Consider the following 18,731-nt stretch of genomic DNA (forward strand, 5'->3'; position numbering starts at 1 on the left):
AACCCAGGTCTGGTCACATGGTTAGTGATGTCAGTAACCCAGGTCTGGTCACATGGTTAGTGATGTCAGTGACTCAGGTCTGGTCACATGGTTAGTGATGTCAGTATCCCAGGTCTGGTCACATGGTTAGTGATGTCAGTAACCCAGGTCTGGTCACATGGTTAGTGATGTCAGTATCCCAGGTCTGGTCACATGGTTAGTGATGTCAGTAACCCAGGTCTGGTCACATGGTTAGTGATGTCAGTAACCCAGGTCTGGTCACATGGTTAGTGATGTCAGTATCCCAGGCAGGTCTGGTCACATGGTTAGTGATGTCAGTATCCCAGGTCTGGTCACATGGTTAGTGATGTCAGTAACCCAGGTCTGGTCACATGGTTAGTGATGCCAGTAACCCAGGTCTGGTCACATGATTAGTGATGTCAGTATCCCAGGTCTGGTCACATTGTTAGTGATGTCAGTATCCCAGGTCTGGTCACATGGTTAGTGATGTCAGTATCCCAGGTCTGGTCACATGGTTAGTGATGTCAGTATCCCAGGCAGGTCTGGTCACATGGTTAGTGATGTCAGTGTCCCAGGTCTGGTCACATGGTTAGTGATGCCAGTAACCCAGGTCTGGTCACATGATTAGTGATGTCAGTACCCCAGGTCTGGTCACATGGTTAGTGATGTCAGTATCCCACGTCTGGTCACATGGTTAGTGATGTCAGTGACTCAGGTCTGGTCACATGGTTAGTGATGTCAGTGACTCAGGTCTGGTCACATGGTTAGTGATGTCAGTATCCCAGGTCTGGTCACATGGTTGGTGATGTCAGTAACCCAGGTCTGGTCCATGATTAGTGATGTCAGTATCCCAGGTCTGGTCACATGGTTAGTGATGTCAGTAACCCAGGTCTGGTCACATGGTTAGTGATGTCAGTATCCCAGGTCTGGTCACATGGTTAGTGATGTCAGTATCCCAGGTCTGGTCACATGGTTAGTGATGTCAGTAACCCAGGTCTAGTCACATGGTTAGTGATGTCAGTATCCCAGGCAGGTCTGGTCACATGGTTAGTGATGTCAGTATCCCAGGTCTGGTCACATGGTTAGTGATGTCAGTATCCCAGGTCTGGTCACATGGTTAGTGATGCCAGTAACCCAGGTCTGGTCACATGGTTAGTGATGCCAGTAACCCAGGTCTGGTCACATGGTTAGTGATGTCATTATCCCAGGTCTGGTCACATGGTTAGTGATGTCAGTATCCCAGGTCTGGTCACATGGTTAGTGATGTCAGTAACCCAGGTCTGGTCACATGGTTAGTGATGTCAGTATCCCAGGTCTGGTCACATGGTTAGTGATGTCAGTATCCCAGGTCTGGTCACATGGTTAGTGATGTCAGTAACCCAGGTCTAGTCACATGGTTAGTGATGTCAGTATCCCAGGTCTGGTCACATGGTTAGTGACGTCAGTAACCCAGGTCTGGTCACATGGTTAGTGATGTCAGTAACCCAGGTCTGGTCACATGGTTAGTGATGTCAGTAACCCAGGTCTAGTCACATGATTAGTGATGCCAGTAACCCAGGTCTGGTCACATGGTTAGTGATGTCAGTAACCCAGGTCTGGTCACATGGTTAGTGATGTCAGTAACCCAGGTCTGGTCACATGGTTAGTGATGTCAGTGACTCAGGTCTGGTCACATGGTTAGTGATGTCAGTATCCCAGGTCTGGTCACATGGTTAGTGATGTCAGTAACCCAGGTCTGGTCACATGGTTAGTGATGTCAGTATCCCAGGTCTGGTCACATGGTTAGTGATGTCAGTAACCCAGGTCTGGTCACATGGTTAGTGATGTCAGTAAACCCAGGTCTGGTCACATGGTTAGTGATGTCAGTATCCCAGGCAGGTCTGGTCACATGGTTAGTGATGTCAGTATCCCAGGCAGGTCTGGTCACATGGTTAGTGATGTCAGTGTCCCAGGTCTGGTCACATGGTTAGTGATGTCAGTGACTCAGGTCTGGTCACATGATTAGTGATGTCAGTATCCCAGGTCTGGTCACTTGGTTAGTGATGTCAGTATCCCAGGTCTGGTCACATGGTTAGTGATGTCAGTATCCCAGGCAGGTCTGGTCACATGGTTAGTGATGTCAGTGTCCCAGGTCTGGTCACATGGTTAGTGATGCCAGTAACCCAGGTCTGGTCACATGATTAGTGATGTCAGTACCCCAGGTCTGGTCACATGGTTAGTGATGTCAGTATCCCAGGTCTGGTCACATGGTTAGTGATGTCAGTGACTCAGGTCTGGTCACATGGTTAGTGATGTCAGTGACTCAGGTCTGGTCACATGGTTAGTGATGTCAGTATCCCAGGTCTGGTCACATGGTTAGTGATGTCAGTAACCCAGGTCTGGTCCATGATTAGTGATGTCAGTATCCCAGGTCTGGTCACATGGTTAGTGATGTCAGTAACCCAGGTCTGGTCACATGGTTAGTGATGTCAGTATCCCAGGTCTGGTCACATGGTTAGTGATGTCAGTATCCCAGGTCTGGTCACATGGTTAGTGATGTCAGTAACCCAGGTCTAGTCACATGGTTAGTGATGTGAGTATCCCAGGTCTGGTCACATGGTTAGTGATGTCAGTAACCCTGGTCTGGTCACATGGTTAGTGATGTCAGTATCCCAGGCAGGTCTGGTCACATAGTTAGTGATGTCAGTAACCCAGGTCTAGTCACATGGTTAGTGATGTCAGTATCCCAGGTCTGGTCACATGGTTAGTGATGTCAGTAACCCAGGTCTGGTCACATGGTTAGTGATGTCAGTAACCCAGGTCTGGTCACATGGTTAGTGATGTCAGTAACCCAGGTCTAGTCACATGTTTAGTGATGTCAGTATCCCAGGTCTGGTCACATGGTTAGTGATGTCAGTAACCCAGGTCTGGTCACATGGTTAGTGATGTCAGTATCCCAGGTCTGGTCACATGGTTAGTGATGTCAGTAACCCAGGCAGGTCTGGTCACATGGTTAATGATGTCAGTATCCCAGGTCTGGTCACATGATTAGTGATGTCAGTAAGCCAGGTCTGGTCACATGGTTAGTGATGTCAGTAACCCAGGCAGGTCTGGTCACATGGTTAATGATGTCAGTATCCCAGGTCTGGTCACATGATTAGTGATGTCAGTAAGCCAGGTCAGGTCACATGGTTAGTGATGTCAGTATCCCAGGTCTGGTCACATGATTAGTGATGTCAGTAAGCCAGGTCTGGTCACATGGTTAGTGATGTCAGTATCCCAGGTCTGGTCACATGGTTAGTGATGTCAGTATCCCAGGTCTGGTCACATGGTTAGTGATGTCAGTAACCTAGGTCTGGTCACATGATTAGTGATGTCAGTATCCCAGGTCTGGTCACATGGTTAGTGATGTCAGTAACCCAGGTCTGGTCACATGATTAGTGATGTCAGTATCCCAGGCAGGTCTGGTCACATGGTTAGTGATGTCAGTAACCCAGGTCTGGTCACATGGTTAGTGATGTCAGTGACTCAGGTCTGGTCACATGGTTAGTGATGTCAGTATTCCAGGTCTGGTCACATGGTTAGTGATGTCAGTAACCCAGGTCTGGTCACATGGTTAGTGATGTCAGTGACTCAGGTCTGGTCACATGGTTAGGTATGTCAGTATCCCAGGTCAGGTCACATGGTTAGTGATGTCAGTAACCCAGGTCTGGTCACATGGTTAGTGATGTCAGTGACTCAGGTCTGGTCACATGGTTAGTGATGTCAGTGACTCAGGTCTGGTCACATGGTTAGTGATGTCAGTATCCCAGGTCTGGTCACATGGTTAGTGATGTCAGTAACCCAGGTCTGGTCCATGATTAGTGATGTCAGTATCCCAGGTCTGGTCACATGGTTAGTGATGTCAGTAACCCAGGTCTGATCACATGGTTAGTGATGTCAGTATCCCAGGTCTGGTCACATGGTTAGTGATGTCAGTATCCCAGGTCTGGTCACATGGTTAGTGATGTCAGTAACCCAGGTCTAGTCACATGGTTAGTGATGTCAGTATCCCAGGTCTGGTCACATGGTTAGTGACGTCAGTAACCCAGGTCTGGTCACATGGTTAGTGATGTCAGTATCCCAGGTCTGGTCCCATGGTTAGTGATGTCAGTAACCCAGGTCTGGTCACATGGTTAGTGATGTCAGTAACCCAGGTCTAGTCACATGATTAGTGATGCCAGTAACCCAGGTCTGGTCACATGGTTAGTGATGTCAGTAACCCAGGTCTGGTCACATGGTTAGTGATGTCAGTAACCCTGGTCTGGTCACATGGTTAGTGATGTCAGTATCCCAGGCAGGTCTGGTCACATAGTTAGTGATGTCAGTAACCCAGGTCTAGTCACATGGTTAGTGATGTCAGTAACCCAGGTCTGGTCACATGGTTAGTGATGTCAGTAACCCAGGTCTGGTCACATGGTTAGTGATGTCAGTAACCCAGGTCTAGTCACATGTTTAGTGATGTCAGTATCCCAGGTCTGGTCACATGGTTAGTGATGTCAGTAACCCAGGTCTGGTCACATGGTTAGTGATGTCAGTATCCCAGGTCTGGTCACATGGTTAGTGATGTCAGTAACCCAGGTCTGGTCACATGATTAGTGATGTCAGTAAGCCAGGTCTGGTCACATGGTTAGTGATGTCAGTAACCCAGGCAGGTCTGGTCACATGGTTAATGATGTCAGTATCCCAGGTCTGGTCACATGATTAGTGATGTCAGTAAGCCAGGTCAGGTCACATGGTTAGTGATGTCAGTATCCCAGGTCTGGTCACATGATTAGTGATGTCAGTAAGCCAGGTCTGGTCACATGGTTAGTGATGTCAGTATCCCAGGTCTGGTCACATGGTTAGTGATGTCAGTATCCCAGGTCTGGTCACATGGTTAGTGATGTCAGTAACCTAGGTCTGGTCACATGATTAGTGATGTCAGTATCCCAGGTCTGGTCACATGGTTAGTGATGTCAGTAACCCAGGTCTGGTCACATGATTAGTGATGTCAGTATCCCAGGCAGGTCTGGTCACATGGTTAGTGATGTCAGTAACCCAGGTCTGGTCACATGGTTAGTGATGTCAGTGACTCAGGTCTGGTCACATGGTTAGTGATGTCAGTATCCCAGGTCTGGTCACATGGTTAGTGATGTCAGTAACCCAGGTCTGGTCACATGGTTAGTGATGTCAGTAACCCAGGTCTGGTCACATGGTTAGTGATGTCAGTAACCCAGGTCTGGTCACATGGTTAGTGATGTCAGTAACCCAGGTCTGGTCACATGATTAGTGATGTCAGTACCTCAGGTCTGGTCACATGGTTAGTGATGTCAGTATCCCACGTCTGGTCACATAGTTAGTGATGTCAGTGACTCAGGTCTGGTCACATGGTTAGTGATGTCAGTGACTCAGGTCTGGTCACATGGTTAGTGATGTCAGTATCCCAGGTCTGGTCACATGGTTAGTGATGTCAGTAACCCAGGTCTGGTCCAAGATTAGTGATGTCAGTATCCCAGGTCTGGTCACATGGTTAGTGATGTCAGTAACCCAGGTCTGGTCACATGGTTAGTGATGTCAGTATCCCAGGTCTGGTCACATGGTTAGTGATGTCAGTATCCCAGGTCTGGTCACATGGTTAGTGATGTCAGTAACCCAGGTCTAGTCACATGGTTAGTGATGTCAGTATCCCAGGTCTTGTCACATGGTTAGTGACGTCAGTAACCCAGGTCTGGTCACATGGTTAGTGATGTCAGTATCCCAGGTCTGGTCACATGGTTAGTGATGTCAGTAACCCAGGTCTGGTCACATGGTTAGTGATGTCAGTAACCCAGGTCTAGTCACATGATTAGTGATGCCAGTAACCCAGGTCTGGTCACATGGTTAGTGATGTCAGTAACCCAGGTCTGGTCACATGGTTAGTGATGTCAGTAACCCAGGTCTGGTCACATGGTTAGTGATGTCAGTGACTCAGGTCTGGTCACATGGTTAGTGATGTCAGTATCCCAGGTCTGGTCACATGGTTAGTGATGTCAGTAACCCAGGTCTGGTCACATGGTTAGTGATGTCAGTATCCCAGGTCTGGTCACATGGTTAGTGATGTCAGTAACCCAGGTCTGGTCACATGGTTAGTGATGTCAGTAACCCAGGTCTGGTCACATGGTTAGTGATGTCAGTATCCCAGGCAGGTCTGGTCACATGGTTAGTGATGTCAGTATCCCAGGTCTGGTCACATGGTTAGTGATGTCAGTAACCCAGGTCTGGTCACATGGTTAGTGATGCCAGTAACCCAGGTCTGGTCACATGATTAGTGATGTCAGTATCCCAGGTCTGGTCACATTGTTAGTGATGTCAGTATCCCAGGTCTGGTCACATGGTTAGTGATGTCAGTATCCCAGGTCTGGTCACATGGTTAGTGATGTCAGTATCCCAGGCAGGTCTGGTCACATGGTTAGTGATGTCAGTGTCCCAGGTCTGGTCACATGGTTAGTGATGCCAGTAACCCAGGTCTGGTCACATGATTAGTGATGTCAGTACCCCAGGTCTGGTCACATGGTTAGTGATGTCAGTATCCCACGTCTGGTCACATGGTTAGTGATGTCAGTGACTCAGGTCTGGTCACATGGTTAGTGATGTCAGTGACTCAGGTCTGGTCACATGGTTAGTGATGTCAGTATCCCAGGTCTGGTCACATGGTTGGTGATGTCAGTAACCCAGGTCTGGTCCATGATTAGTGATGTCAGTATCCCAGGTCTGGTCACATGGTTAGTGATGTCAGTAACCCAGGTCTGGTCACATGGTTAGTGATGTCAGTATCCCAGGTCTGGTCACATGGTTAGTGATGTCAGTATCCCAGGTCTGGTCACATGGTTAGTGATGTCAGTAACCCAGGTCTAGTCACATGGTTAGTGATGTCAGTATCCCAGGCAGGTCTGGTCACATGGTTAGTGATGTCAGTATCCCAGGTCTGGTCACATGGTTAGTGATGTCAGTATCCCAGGTCTGGTCACATGGTTAGTGATGCCAGTAACCCAGGTCTGGTCACATGGTTAGTGATGCCAGTAACCCAGGTCTGGTCACATGGTTAGTGATGTCATTATCCCAGGTCTGGTCACATGGTTAGTGATGTCAGTATCCCAGGTCTGGTCACATGGTTAGTGATGTCAGTAACCCAGGTCTGGTCACATGGTTAGTGATGTCAGTATCCCAGGTCTGGTCACATGGTTAGTGATGTCAGTATCCCAGGTCTGGTCACATGGTTAGTGATGTCAGTAACCCAGGTCTAGTCACATGGTTAGTGATGTCAGTATCCCAGGTCTGGTCACATGGTTAGTGACGTCAGTAACCCAGGTCTGGTCACATGGTTAGTGATGTCAGTAACCCAGGTCTGGTCACATGGTTAGTGATGTCAGTAACCCAGGTCTAGTCACATGATTAGTGATGCCAGTAACCCAGGTCTGGTCACATGGTTAGTGATGTCAGTAACCCAGGTCTGGTCACATGGTTAGTGATGTCAGTAACCCAGGTCTGGTCACATGGTTAGTGATGTCAGTGACTCAGGTCTGGTCACATGGTTAGTGATGTCAGTATCCCAGGTCTGGTCACATGGTTAGTGATGTCAGTAACCCAGGTCTGGTCACATGGTTAGTGATGTCAGTATCCCAGGTCTGGTCACATGGTTAGTGATGTCAGTAACCCAGGTCTGGTCACATGGTTAGTGATGTCAGTAAACCCAGGTCTGGTCACATGGTTAGTGATGTCAGTATCCCAGGCAGGTCTGGTCACATGGTTAGTGATGTCAGTATCCCAGGCAGGTCTGGTCACATGGTTAGTGATGTCAGTGTCCCAGGTCTGGTCACATGGTTAGTGATGTCAGTGACTCAGGTCTGGTCACATGATTAGTGATGTCAGTATCCCAGGTCTGGTCACTTGGTTAGTGATGTCAGTATCCCAGGTCTGGTCACATGGTTAGTGATGTCAGTATCCCAGGCAGGTCTGGTCACATGGTTAGTGATGTCAGTGTCCCAGGTCTGGTCACATGGTTAGTGATGCCAGTAACCCAGGTCTGGTCACATGATTAGTGATGTCAGTACCCCAGGTCTGGTCACATGGTTAGTGATGTCAGTATCCCAGGTCTGGTCACATGGTTAGTGATGTCAGTGACTCAGGTCTGGTCACATGGTTAGTGATGTCAGTGACTCAGGTCTGGTCACATGGTTAGTGATGTCAGTATCCCAGGTCTGGTCACATGGTTAGTGATGTCAGTAACCCAGGTCTGGTCCATGATTAGTGATGTCAGTATCCCAGGTCTGGTCACATGGTTAGTGATGTCAGTAACCCAGGTCTGGTCACATGGTTAGTGATGTCAGTATCCCAGGTCTGGTCACATGGTTAGTGATGTCAGTATCCCAGGTCTGGTCACATGGTTAGTGATGTCAGTAACCCAGGTCTAGTCACATGGTTAGTGATGTGAGTATCCCAGGTCTGGTCACATGGTTAGTGATGTCAGTAACCCTGGTCTGGTCACATGGTTAGTGATGTCAGTATCCCAGGCAGGTCTGGTCACATAGTTAGTGATGTCAGTAACCCAGGTCTAGTCACATGGTTAGTGATGTCAGTATCCCAGGTCTGGTCACATGGTTAGTGATGTCAGTAACCCAGGTCTGGTCACATGGTTAGTGATGTCAGTAACCCAGGTCTGGTCACATGGTTAGTGATGTCAGTAACCCAGGTCTAGTCACATGTTTAGTGATGTCAGTATCCCAGGTCTGGTCACATGGTTAGTGATGTCAGTAACCCAGGTCTGGTCACATGGTTAGTGATGTCAGTATCCCAGGTCTGGTCACATGGTTAGTGATGTCAGTAACCCAGGCAGGTCTGGTCACATGGTTAATGATGTCAGTATCCCAGGTCTGGTCACATGATTAGTGATGTCAGTAAGCCAGGTCTGGTCACATGGTTAGTGATGTCAGTAACCCAGGCAGGTCTGGTCACATGGTTAATGATGTCAGTATCCCAGGTCTGGTCACATGATTAGTGATGTCAGTAAGCCAGGTCAGGTCACATGGTTAGTGATGTCAGTATCCCAGGTCTGGTCACATGATTAGTGATGTCAGTAAGCCAGGTCTGGTCACATGGTTAGTGATGTCAGTATCCCAGGTCTGGTCACATGGTTAGTGATGTCAGTATCCCAGGTCTGGTCACATGGTTAGTGATGTCAGTAACCTAGGTCTGGTCACATGATTAGTGATGTCAGTATCCCAGGTCTGGTCACATGGTTAGTGATGTCAGTAACCCAGGTCTGGTCACATGATTAGTGATGTCAGTATCCCAGGCAGGTCTGGTCACATGGTTAGTGATGTCAGTAACCCAGGTCTGGTCACATGGTTAGTGATGTCAGTGACTCAGGTCTGGTCACATGGTTAGTGATGTCAGTATTCCAGGTCTGGTCACATGGTTAGTGATGTCAGTAACCCAGGTCTGGTCACATGGTTAGTGATGTCAGTGACTCAGGTCTGGTCACATGGTTAGTGATGTCAGTATCCCAGGTCAGGTCACATGGTTAGTGATGTCAGTAACCCAGGTCTGGTCACATGGTTAGTGATGTCAGTGACTCAGGTCTGGTCACATGGTTAGTGATGTCAGTGACTCAGGTCTGGTCACATGGTTAGTGATGTCAGTATCCCAGGTCTGGTCACATGGTTAGTGATGTCAGTAACCCAGGTCTGGTCCATGATTAGTGATGTCAGTATCCCAGGTCTGGTCACATGGTTAGTGATGTCAGTAACCCAGGTCTGGTCACATGGTTAGTGATGTCAGTATCCCAGGTCTGGTCACATGGTTAGTGATGTCAGTATCCCAGGTCTGGTCACATGGTTAGTGATGTCAGTAACCCAGGTCTAGTCACATGGTTAGTGATGTCAGTATCCCAGGTCTGGTCACATGGTTAGTGACGTCAGTAACCCAGGTCTGGTCACATGGTTAGTGATGTCAGTATCCCAGGTCTGGTCCCATGGTTAGTGATGTCAGTAACCCAGGTCTGGTCACATGGTTAGTGATGTCAGTAACCCAGGTCTAGTCACATGATTAGTGATGCCAGTAACCCAGGTCTGGTCACATGGTTAGTGATGTCAGTAACCCAGGTCTGGTCACATGGTTAGTGATGTCAGTAACCCTGGTCTGGTCACATGGTTAGTGATGTCAGTATCCCAGGCAGGTCTGGTCACATAGTTAGTGATGTCAGTAACCCAGGTCTAGTCACATGGTTAGTGATGTCAGTAACCCAGGTCTGGTCACATGGTTAGTGATGTCAGTAACCCAGGTCTGGTCACATGGTTAGTGATGTCAGTAACCCAGGTCTAGTCACATGTTTAGTGATGTCAGTATCCCAGGTCTGGTCACATGGTTAGTGATGTCAGTAACCCAGGTCTGGTCACATGGTTAGTGATGTCAGTATCCCAGGTCTGGTCACATGGTTAGTGATGTCAGTAACCCAGGTCTGGTCACATGATTAGTGATGTCAGTAAGCCAGGTCTGGTCACATGGTTAGTGATGTCAGTAACCCAGGCAGGTCTGGTCACATGGTTAATGATGTCAGTATCCCAGGTCTGGTCACATGATTAGTGATGTCAGTAAGCCAGGTCAGGTCACATGGTTAGTGATGTCAGTATCCCAGGTCTGGTCACATGATTAGTGATGTCAGTAAGCCAGGTCTGGTCACATGGTTAGTGATGTCAGTATCCCAGGTCTGGTCACATGGTTAGTGATGTCAGTATCCCAGGTCTGGTCACATGGTTAGTGATGTCAGTAACCTAGGTCTGGTCACATGATTAGTGATGTCAGTATCCCAGGTCTGGTCACATGGTTAGTGATGTCAGTAACCCAGGTCTGGTCACATGATTAGTGATGTCAGTATCCCAGGCAGGTCTGGTCACATGGTTAGTGATGTCAGTAACCCAGGTCTGGTCACATGGTTAGTGATGTCAGTGACTCAGGTCTGGTCACATGGTTAGTGATGTCAGTATCCCAGGTCTGGTCACATGGTTAGTGATGTCAGTAACCCAGGTCTGGTCACATGGTTAGTGATGTCAGTAACCCAGGTCTAGTCACATGTTTAGTGATGTCAGTATCCCAGGTCTGGTCACATGGTTAGTGATGTCAGTAACCCAGGTCTGGTCACATGGTTAGTGATGTCAGTATCCCAGGTCTGGTCACATGGTTAGTGATGTCAGTAACCCAGGTCTGGTCACATGATTAGTGATGTCAGTAAGCCAGGTCTGGTCACATGGTTAGTGATGTCAGTAACCCAGGCAGGTCTGGTCACATGGTTAATGATGTCAGTATCCCAGGTCTGGTCACATGATTAGTGATGTCAGTAAGCCAGGTCAGGTCACATGGTTAGTGATGTCAGTATCCCAGGTCTGGTCACATGATTAGTGATGTCAGTAAGCCAGGTCTGGTCACATGGTTAGTGATGTCAGTATCCCAGGTCTGGTCACATGGTTAGTGATGTCAGTATCCCAGGTCTGGTCACATGGTTAGTGATGTCAGTAACCTAGGTCTGGTCACATGATTAGTGATGTCAGTATCCCAGGTCTGGTCACATGGTTAGTGATGTCAGTAACCCAGGTCTGGTCACATGATTAGTGATGTCAGTATCCCAGGCAGGTCTGGTCACATGGTTAGTGATGTCAGTAACCCAGGTCTGGTCACATGGTTAGTGATGTCAGTGACTCAGGTCTGGTCACATGGTTAGTGATGTCAGTATTCCAGGTCTGGTCACATGGTTAGTGATGTCAGTAACCCAGGTCTGGTCACATGGTTAGTGATGTCAGTGACTCAGGTCTGGTCACATGGTTAGTGATGTCAGTATCCCAGGTCTGGTCACATGGTTAGTGATGTCAGTAACCCAGGTCTGGTCACATGGTTTGTGATGTCAGTGACTCAGGTCTGGTCACATGGTTAGTGATGTCAGTGACTCAGGTCTGGTCACATGGTTAGTGATGTCAGTATTCCAGGTCTGGTCACATGGTTAGTGATGTCAGTATCCCAGGTCTGGTCACATGATTAGTGATGTCAGTATCCCAGGTCTGGTCACATGATTAGTGTCATATCTCTTAATGTGCATCTGAAATGGCACCTATTCCCTACATAGTGCACTAATATTGACCAGGGCCCGTAGGGCTCTAGTTTAAAGTAGTGCACTATGTAGGGAATAGGGTGCCATTTTTCACACAGCATATTCTTAGCCCAGAGCTCACCGAATTTTACCCTCAGTAAAATAAACACTGAGGGTGTTCAATTTCACACTTTCGAGGTGTTTTTTATGTGAACCAAGAGAAAGTGTTGCCCTTTTAACACCGCTACTTTCCAACACCAGTGGCATTAAAATGTTACCTTCACAGTACTCAGACCCATTCACCTTTTCCCCGTTCCCCTACACCCCATAATGACAAAGCAAAATGTTTACAAACTATTCAGACCTTTTGCTATGAGACTCAAAATTGAGCTCAGGTGCATCAAACCAAATGTATTTATTTTGCCCTTCTTACATCAGCTGATATCTCAAAGTGCTGTACAGAAACCCAGCCGAAAACCCCAAACAGCAAGCAATGCAGGTGTAGAAGCACGGTGGCTAGGAAAAACTCCCTAGAAAGGCCAAAACCTAGGAAGATTTTCGTGAAACTGCATTGTTGGTTAAGGGCTTGTAAGTAAGCATTTCACTGTAAGTTCTACTACACCTGTTGTATTCAGCATTTCACTGTAAGGTCTACTACACCTGTTGTATTCAGCATTTCACTGTAAGGTGTACTACACCTGTTGTATTCGGCATTTCACTGTAAGTTCTACTACACCTGTTGTATTCAGCATTTCACTGTGAGGTCTACTACACCTGTTGTCTTCAGCATTTCACTGTGAGGTCTACTACACCTGTTGTATTCAGCATTTCACTGTAAGTTCTACTACACCTGTTGTATTCGGCATTTCACTGTAAGTTCTACTACACCTGTTGTATTCAGCATTTCACTGTAAGTTCTACTACACCTGTTGTATTCAGCATTTCACTGTAAGTTCTACTACACCTGTTGTATTCAGCATTTCACTGTAAGGTCTATTACACCTGTTGTATTCAGCATTTCACTGTAAGTTCTACTACACCTGTTGTATTCAGCACATGTGACAAATAACATTTTATTTGAAGTATAGCTTTATGATTGAAGCCTTTAGTGAGAGGTCTAATGCTTTAATATGTAATCATTTCTCTCCAAATTCATATTCATTATATAAATAGGCACATTTAATTTAGTATGGTTTGCCATTCCAAATAAAAATGGAATATTCTTTGCTCACATAATAAAATAAAAAATTAAACAAGTTGTTAGGTGTAGGCAGGGCCATAAGTAAATAGGTAAACTGGGATATGAAATAATGAATCTGTAATGAACACGAGGGGAGACAGAGAGCTGGTTTCAAGCGCAGGGCGCAGCAGGTGTTTCTAGAAAAGGACCACAGGAGGAGGCAGGTAGCTGGGTCCAGGGGCAGGCAGAAGGTCATACACAGGAGGAGGCAGGTAGCTGGGTCCAGGGGCAGGCAGAAGGTCATACACAGGAGGAGGCAGGTAGCTGGGTCCAGGAGGAGGCAGAAGGTCATACACAGGAGGAGGCAGGTAGCTGGGTCCAGGGGCAGGCAGAAGGTCATACACAGGAGGAGGCAGGTAGCTGGGTCCAGGAGGAGGCAGAAGGTCATACACAGGAGGAGGCAGGTATCTGGGTCCAGGGGCAGGCAGAAGGTCATACACAGGAGGAGGCAGCTAGCTGGGTCTAGGGGCAGGCACAAGGTCATACACAGGAGGAGGCAGGTAGCTGGGTCCAGGGGTAGGCACAAGGTCATACACAGGAGGAGGCAGGTAGCTGGGTCCAGGGACAGGCAGAAGGTCATACACAGGAGGAGGCAGGTAGCTGGGTCCAGGGACAGGCAGAAGGTCATACACAGGAGGAGGCAGGTAGCTGGGTCCAGGGGTAGGCACAAGGTCATACACAGGAGGAGGCAGGTAGCTGGGTCCAGGGGTAGGCACAAGGTCATACACAGGAGGAGGCAGGTAGCTGGGTCCAGGGGCAGGCACAAGGTCATACACAGGAGGAGGCAGGTAGCTGGGTCCAGGGGCAGGCACAAGGTCATACACAGGAGGAGGCAGGTAGCTGGGTCCAGGGGCAGGCAGAAGGTCATAGACAGGAGGAGGCAGGTAGCTGGGTCCAGGGGCAGGCAGCAGGTCATACACAGGAGGAGGCAGGTAGCTGAGTCCAGGGGCAGGCAGAAGGTCATACACAGGAGGAGGCAGGTAGCTGGGTCCAGGGGCAGGCGGCAGGTCATACACAGGAGGAGGCAGGTAGCTGGGTCCAGGGGCAGGCATAAGGTAATACACAGGAGGAGGCAGGTAGCTGGGTCCAGGGGCAGGCAGAAGGTCATACACAGGAGGAGGCAGGTAGCTGGGTCCAGGGGCAGGCAGAAGGTCATACACAGGAGGAGGCAGGTAGCTGGGTCCAGGGGCAGGCACAAGGTCATACACAGGAGGAGGCAGGTAGCTGGGTCCAGGAGGAGGTAGAAGGTCATACACAGGAGGAGGCAGGTAGCTGGGTCCAGGGGTAGGCACAAGGTCATACACAGGAGGAGGCAGGTAGCTGGGTCCAGGGGCAGGCACAAGGTCATACACAGGAGGAGGCAGGTAGCTGGGTCCAGGGGCAGGCACAAGGTCATACACAGGAGGAGGCAGGTAGCTGGGTCCAGGGGCAGGCAGAAGGTCATAGACAGGAGGAGGCAGGTAGCTGGGTCCAGGGGCAGGCAGAAGGTCATACACAGGAGGAGGCAGGTAGCTGAGTCCAGGGGCAGGCAGAAGGTCATACACAGGAGGAGGCAGGTAGCTGGGTCCAGGGGCAGGCAGAAGGTCATACACAGGAGGAGGCAGGTAGCTGGGTCCAGGGGCAGGCATAAGGTAATACACAGGAGGAGGCAGGTAGCTGGGTCCAGGGGCAGGCAGAAGGTCATACACAGGAGGAGGCAGGTAGCTGGGTCCAGGGGCAGGCAGAAGGTCATACACAGGAGGAGGCAGGTAGCTGGGTCCAGGGGCAGGCACAAGGTCATACACAGGAGGAGGCAGGTAGCTGGGTCCAGGAGGAGGTAGAAGGTCATACACAGGAGGAGGCAGGTAGCTGGGTCCAGGGGCAGGCAGAAGGTCATACACAGGAGGAGGCAGCTAGCTGGGTCTAGGGGCAGGCACAAGGTCATACACAGGAGGAGGCAGGTAGCTGGGTCCAGGGGTAGGCACAAGGTCATACACAGGAGGAGGCAGGTAGCTGGGTCCAGGGACAGGCAGAAGGTCATACACAGGAGGAGGCAGGTAGCTGGGTCCAGGGACAGGCAGAAGGTCATACACAGGAGGAGGCAGGTAGCTGGGTCCAGGGGTAGGCACAAGGTAATACACAGGAGGAGGCAGGTAGCTGGGTCCAGGGGTAGGCACAAGGTCATACACAGGAGGAGGCAGGTAGCTGGGTCCAGGGGCAGGCACAAGGTCATACACAGGAGGAGGCAGGTAGCTGGGTCCAGGGGCAGGCACAAGGTCATACACAGGAGGAGGCAGGTAGCTGGGTCCAGGGGCAGGCAGAAGGTCATAGACAGGAGGAGGCAGGTAGCTGGGTCCAGGGGCAGGCAGAAGGTCATACACAGGAGGAGGCAGGTAGCTGAGTCCAGGGGCAGGCAGAAGGTCATACACAGGAGGAGGCAGGTAGCTGGGTCCAGGGGCAGGCAGAAGGTCATACACAGGAGGAGGCAGGTAGCTGGGTCCAGGGGCAGGCATAAGGTAATACACAGGAGGAGGCAGGTAGCTGGGTCCAGGGGCAGGCAGAAGGTCATACACAGGAGGAGGCAGGTAGCTGGGTCCAGGGGCAGGCAGAAGGTCATACACAGGAGGAGGCAGGTAGCTGGGTCCAGGGGCAGGCACAAGGTCATACACAGGAGGAGGCAGGTAGCTGGGTCCAGGAGGAGGTAGAAGGTCATACACAGGAGGAGGCAGGTAGCTGGGTCCAGGGGCAGGCAGAAGGTCATACACAGGAGGAGGCAGGTAGCTGGATCCAGGGGCAAGCAGAAGGTCATACACAGGAGGAGGCAGGTAGCTGGGTCCAGGGGCAGGCAGAAGGTCATATACAGGAGGAGGCAGGTAGCTGGGTCCAGGGGCAGGCAGAAGGTCATACACAGGAGGAGGCAGGTAGCTGGGTCCAGGGGCAGGCAGAAGGTCATACACAGGAGGAGGCAGGTAGCTGGGTCCAGGGGCAGAAGGTCATACACAGGAGGAGGCAGGTAGCTGAGTCCAGGGGCAGGCAGAAGGTCATACACAGGAGGAGGCAGGTAGCTGGGTCCAGGGGCAGGCAGAAGGTCATACACAGGAGGAGGCAGGTAGCTGGGTCCAGGGGCAGGTAGAAGGTCATACACAGGAGGAGGCAGGTATCTGGGTCCAGGGGCAGAAGGTCATACACAGGAGGAGGCAGGTAGCTGGGTCCAGGGGCAGGCAGAAGGTCATACACAGGAGGAGGCAGGTAGCTGGGTCCAGGAGAAGGCAGAAGGTCATACACAGGAGGAGGCAGGTAGCTGGGTCCAGGGGCAGGCAGAAGGTCATACACAGGAGGAGGCAGGTAGCTGGGTCCAGGGGCAGGCAGAAGGTCATACACAGGAGGAGGCAGGTAGCTGAGTCCAGGGGCAGGCACAAGGTCATACACAGGAGGAGGCAGGTAGCTGGGTCCAGGAGGAGGTAGAAGGTCATACACAGGAGGAGGCAGGTAGCTGGGTCCAGGAGCAGGCAGAAGGTCATACACAGGAGGAGGCAGGTAGCTGGATCCAGGGGCAAGCAGAAGGTCATACACAGGAGGAGGCAGGTAGCTGGGTCCAGGGGCAGGCAGAAGGTCATACACAGGAGGAGGCAGGTAGCTGGGTCCAGGGGCAGGCAGAAGGTCAAACACAGGAGGAGGCAGGTAGCTGGGTCCAGGGGCAGGCAGAAGGTCATACACAGGAGGAGGCAGGTAGCTGGGTCCAGGGGCAGGCAGAAGGTCATACACAGGAGGAGGCAGGTAGCTGGGTCCAGGGGCAGGCAGAAGGTCAAACACAGGAGGAGGCAGGTAGCTGTGTCCAGGGGCAGGCAGAAGGTCATACACAGGAGGAGGCAGGTAGCTGAGTCCAGGGGCAGGCAGAAGGTCATACACAGGAGGAGGCAGGTAGCTGGGTCCAGGGACAGGCAGAAGGTCATACACAGGAGGAGGCAGCTAGCTGGGTCCAGGGGCAGGCAGAAGGTCATACACAGGAGGAGGCAGGTATCTGGGTCCAGGGGCAGAAGGTCATACACAGGGGGTCCAAAAAGGCAACAGTACAGGCAGGGAGAAGGCTGTAACGTCCTCCGGGAGATCAGGCAATAGGTAGATAACAGGAAATCCGATATGCTAAAGTAGGCAGAGAATAGACAAAAGAGGTCGTTAGTGAGCCGGGCAGAAACTGTCAAACACGGGAGGATTAAATGACAGGAAAACCAGCACTAAATAAACAGAGCTCTGAATAGAAGTGTCACAAAACCAACAAGACCTCACAATGATGGGGTGTAAAGAACTGAACGAAATAGTGTGTGATAATGACATACAGGTGTGTGAACAGAATACAGGTGATTGGGATCTGGAGAGTGAGCTGCGTTCAGGTGATCTACGTGTTTTAGAGTGTGAGTTGGAAGCAGACATTACATTATCAGGGTGATTTTTTTCCAGTAGCAACATCTTATCTAATTTGACTAACATTCAATTTTTATTTATTTAACCTTAATTTAACTAGGCAAGTCAGTTAAGAACAATTTCTTATTTACAATGATGGCCTACCCCCGGCCAAACCCGGACAGCGCTGGTGCAATTGTGCGCCGCCCTATGGGACTCCCAATCACGGCCGGATGTGATGGAATCGAACCGGGGACTGTAGTGATGCCTCTTGCACTGAGATGCAGTGCCTTTGACCACTCCTCCCCTCAGGAACCCAACATGTATTGTAGTGAGATTATTTATTTATTTCCAATATGAATACAGAGCATTTTCACTGCACTATCAGAAGGTTTTATTGGTAAACTACACGGTAATGTGAAGGTACTTTGTTGTTGTTGCTGTCATCCAATACGTAATATAGAACACTTAACATGATTAGGTTTTAATCCAGAGAGATCAGGGAAAGTAGATCCTCTATGAGGCCGTGGATCCTAAATTGTGGATTTAGAAGAAAACATGAGTCATCAGCGAACAATGACACCTTTGTTTTTAAGCCCTGGATCCTTTTAACTGATGTATTATTATGATTTTAATAGTTAACATTTCAATGGCGATAAAGAATAGATTAAAAATAATAAAGAATAGATTTGCCGATAGTGAACAACCATGTTTTACTCCTCGACATTTTAAATAATGTATTCAATATAGACAAGACAAATACAATAATTTGTGTGTTATTAGTTTAAGCAGACTGTGTTAGTCTATTGTTGTGACTTAGATAAAGATCAGATCAAATTTGATGACCAATTTATGCAGATGTCCAGGTAATTCCAAAGGGTTCACACACTTTTTCTTGTCACTGTATAAGAAATTCTCCAAAAATGAAAAATAGTCCAGGCATTTATATATAAATTCCAGTCTTACTTTATCAAATGCCTTTTCAAAGTCAGCTAT

Source organism: Oncorhynchus masou, unplaced genomic scaffold, assembly GCF_036934945.1.
Source record: "Oncorhynchus masou masou isolate Uvic2021 unplaced genomic scaffold, UVic_Omas_1.1 unplaced_scaffold_2260, whole genome shotgun sequence".
NCBI classification, from domain to species: Eukaryota; Metazoa; Chordata; class Actinopteri; order Salmoniformes; family Salmonidae; genus Oncorhynchus; species Oncorhynchus masou.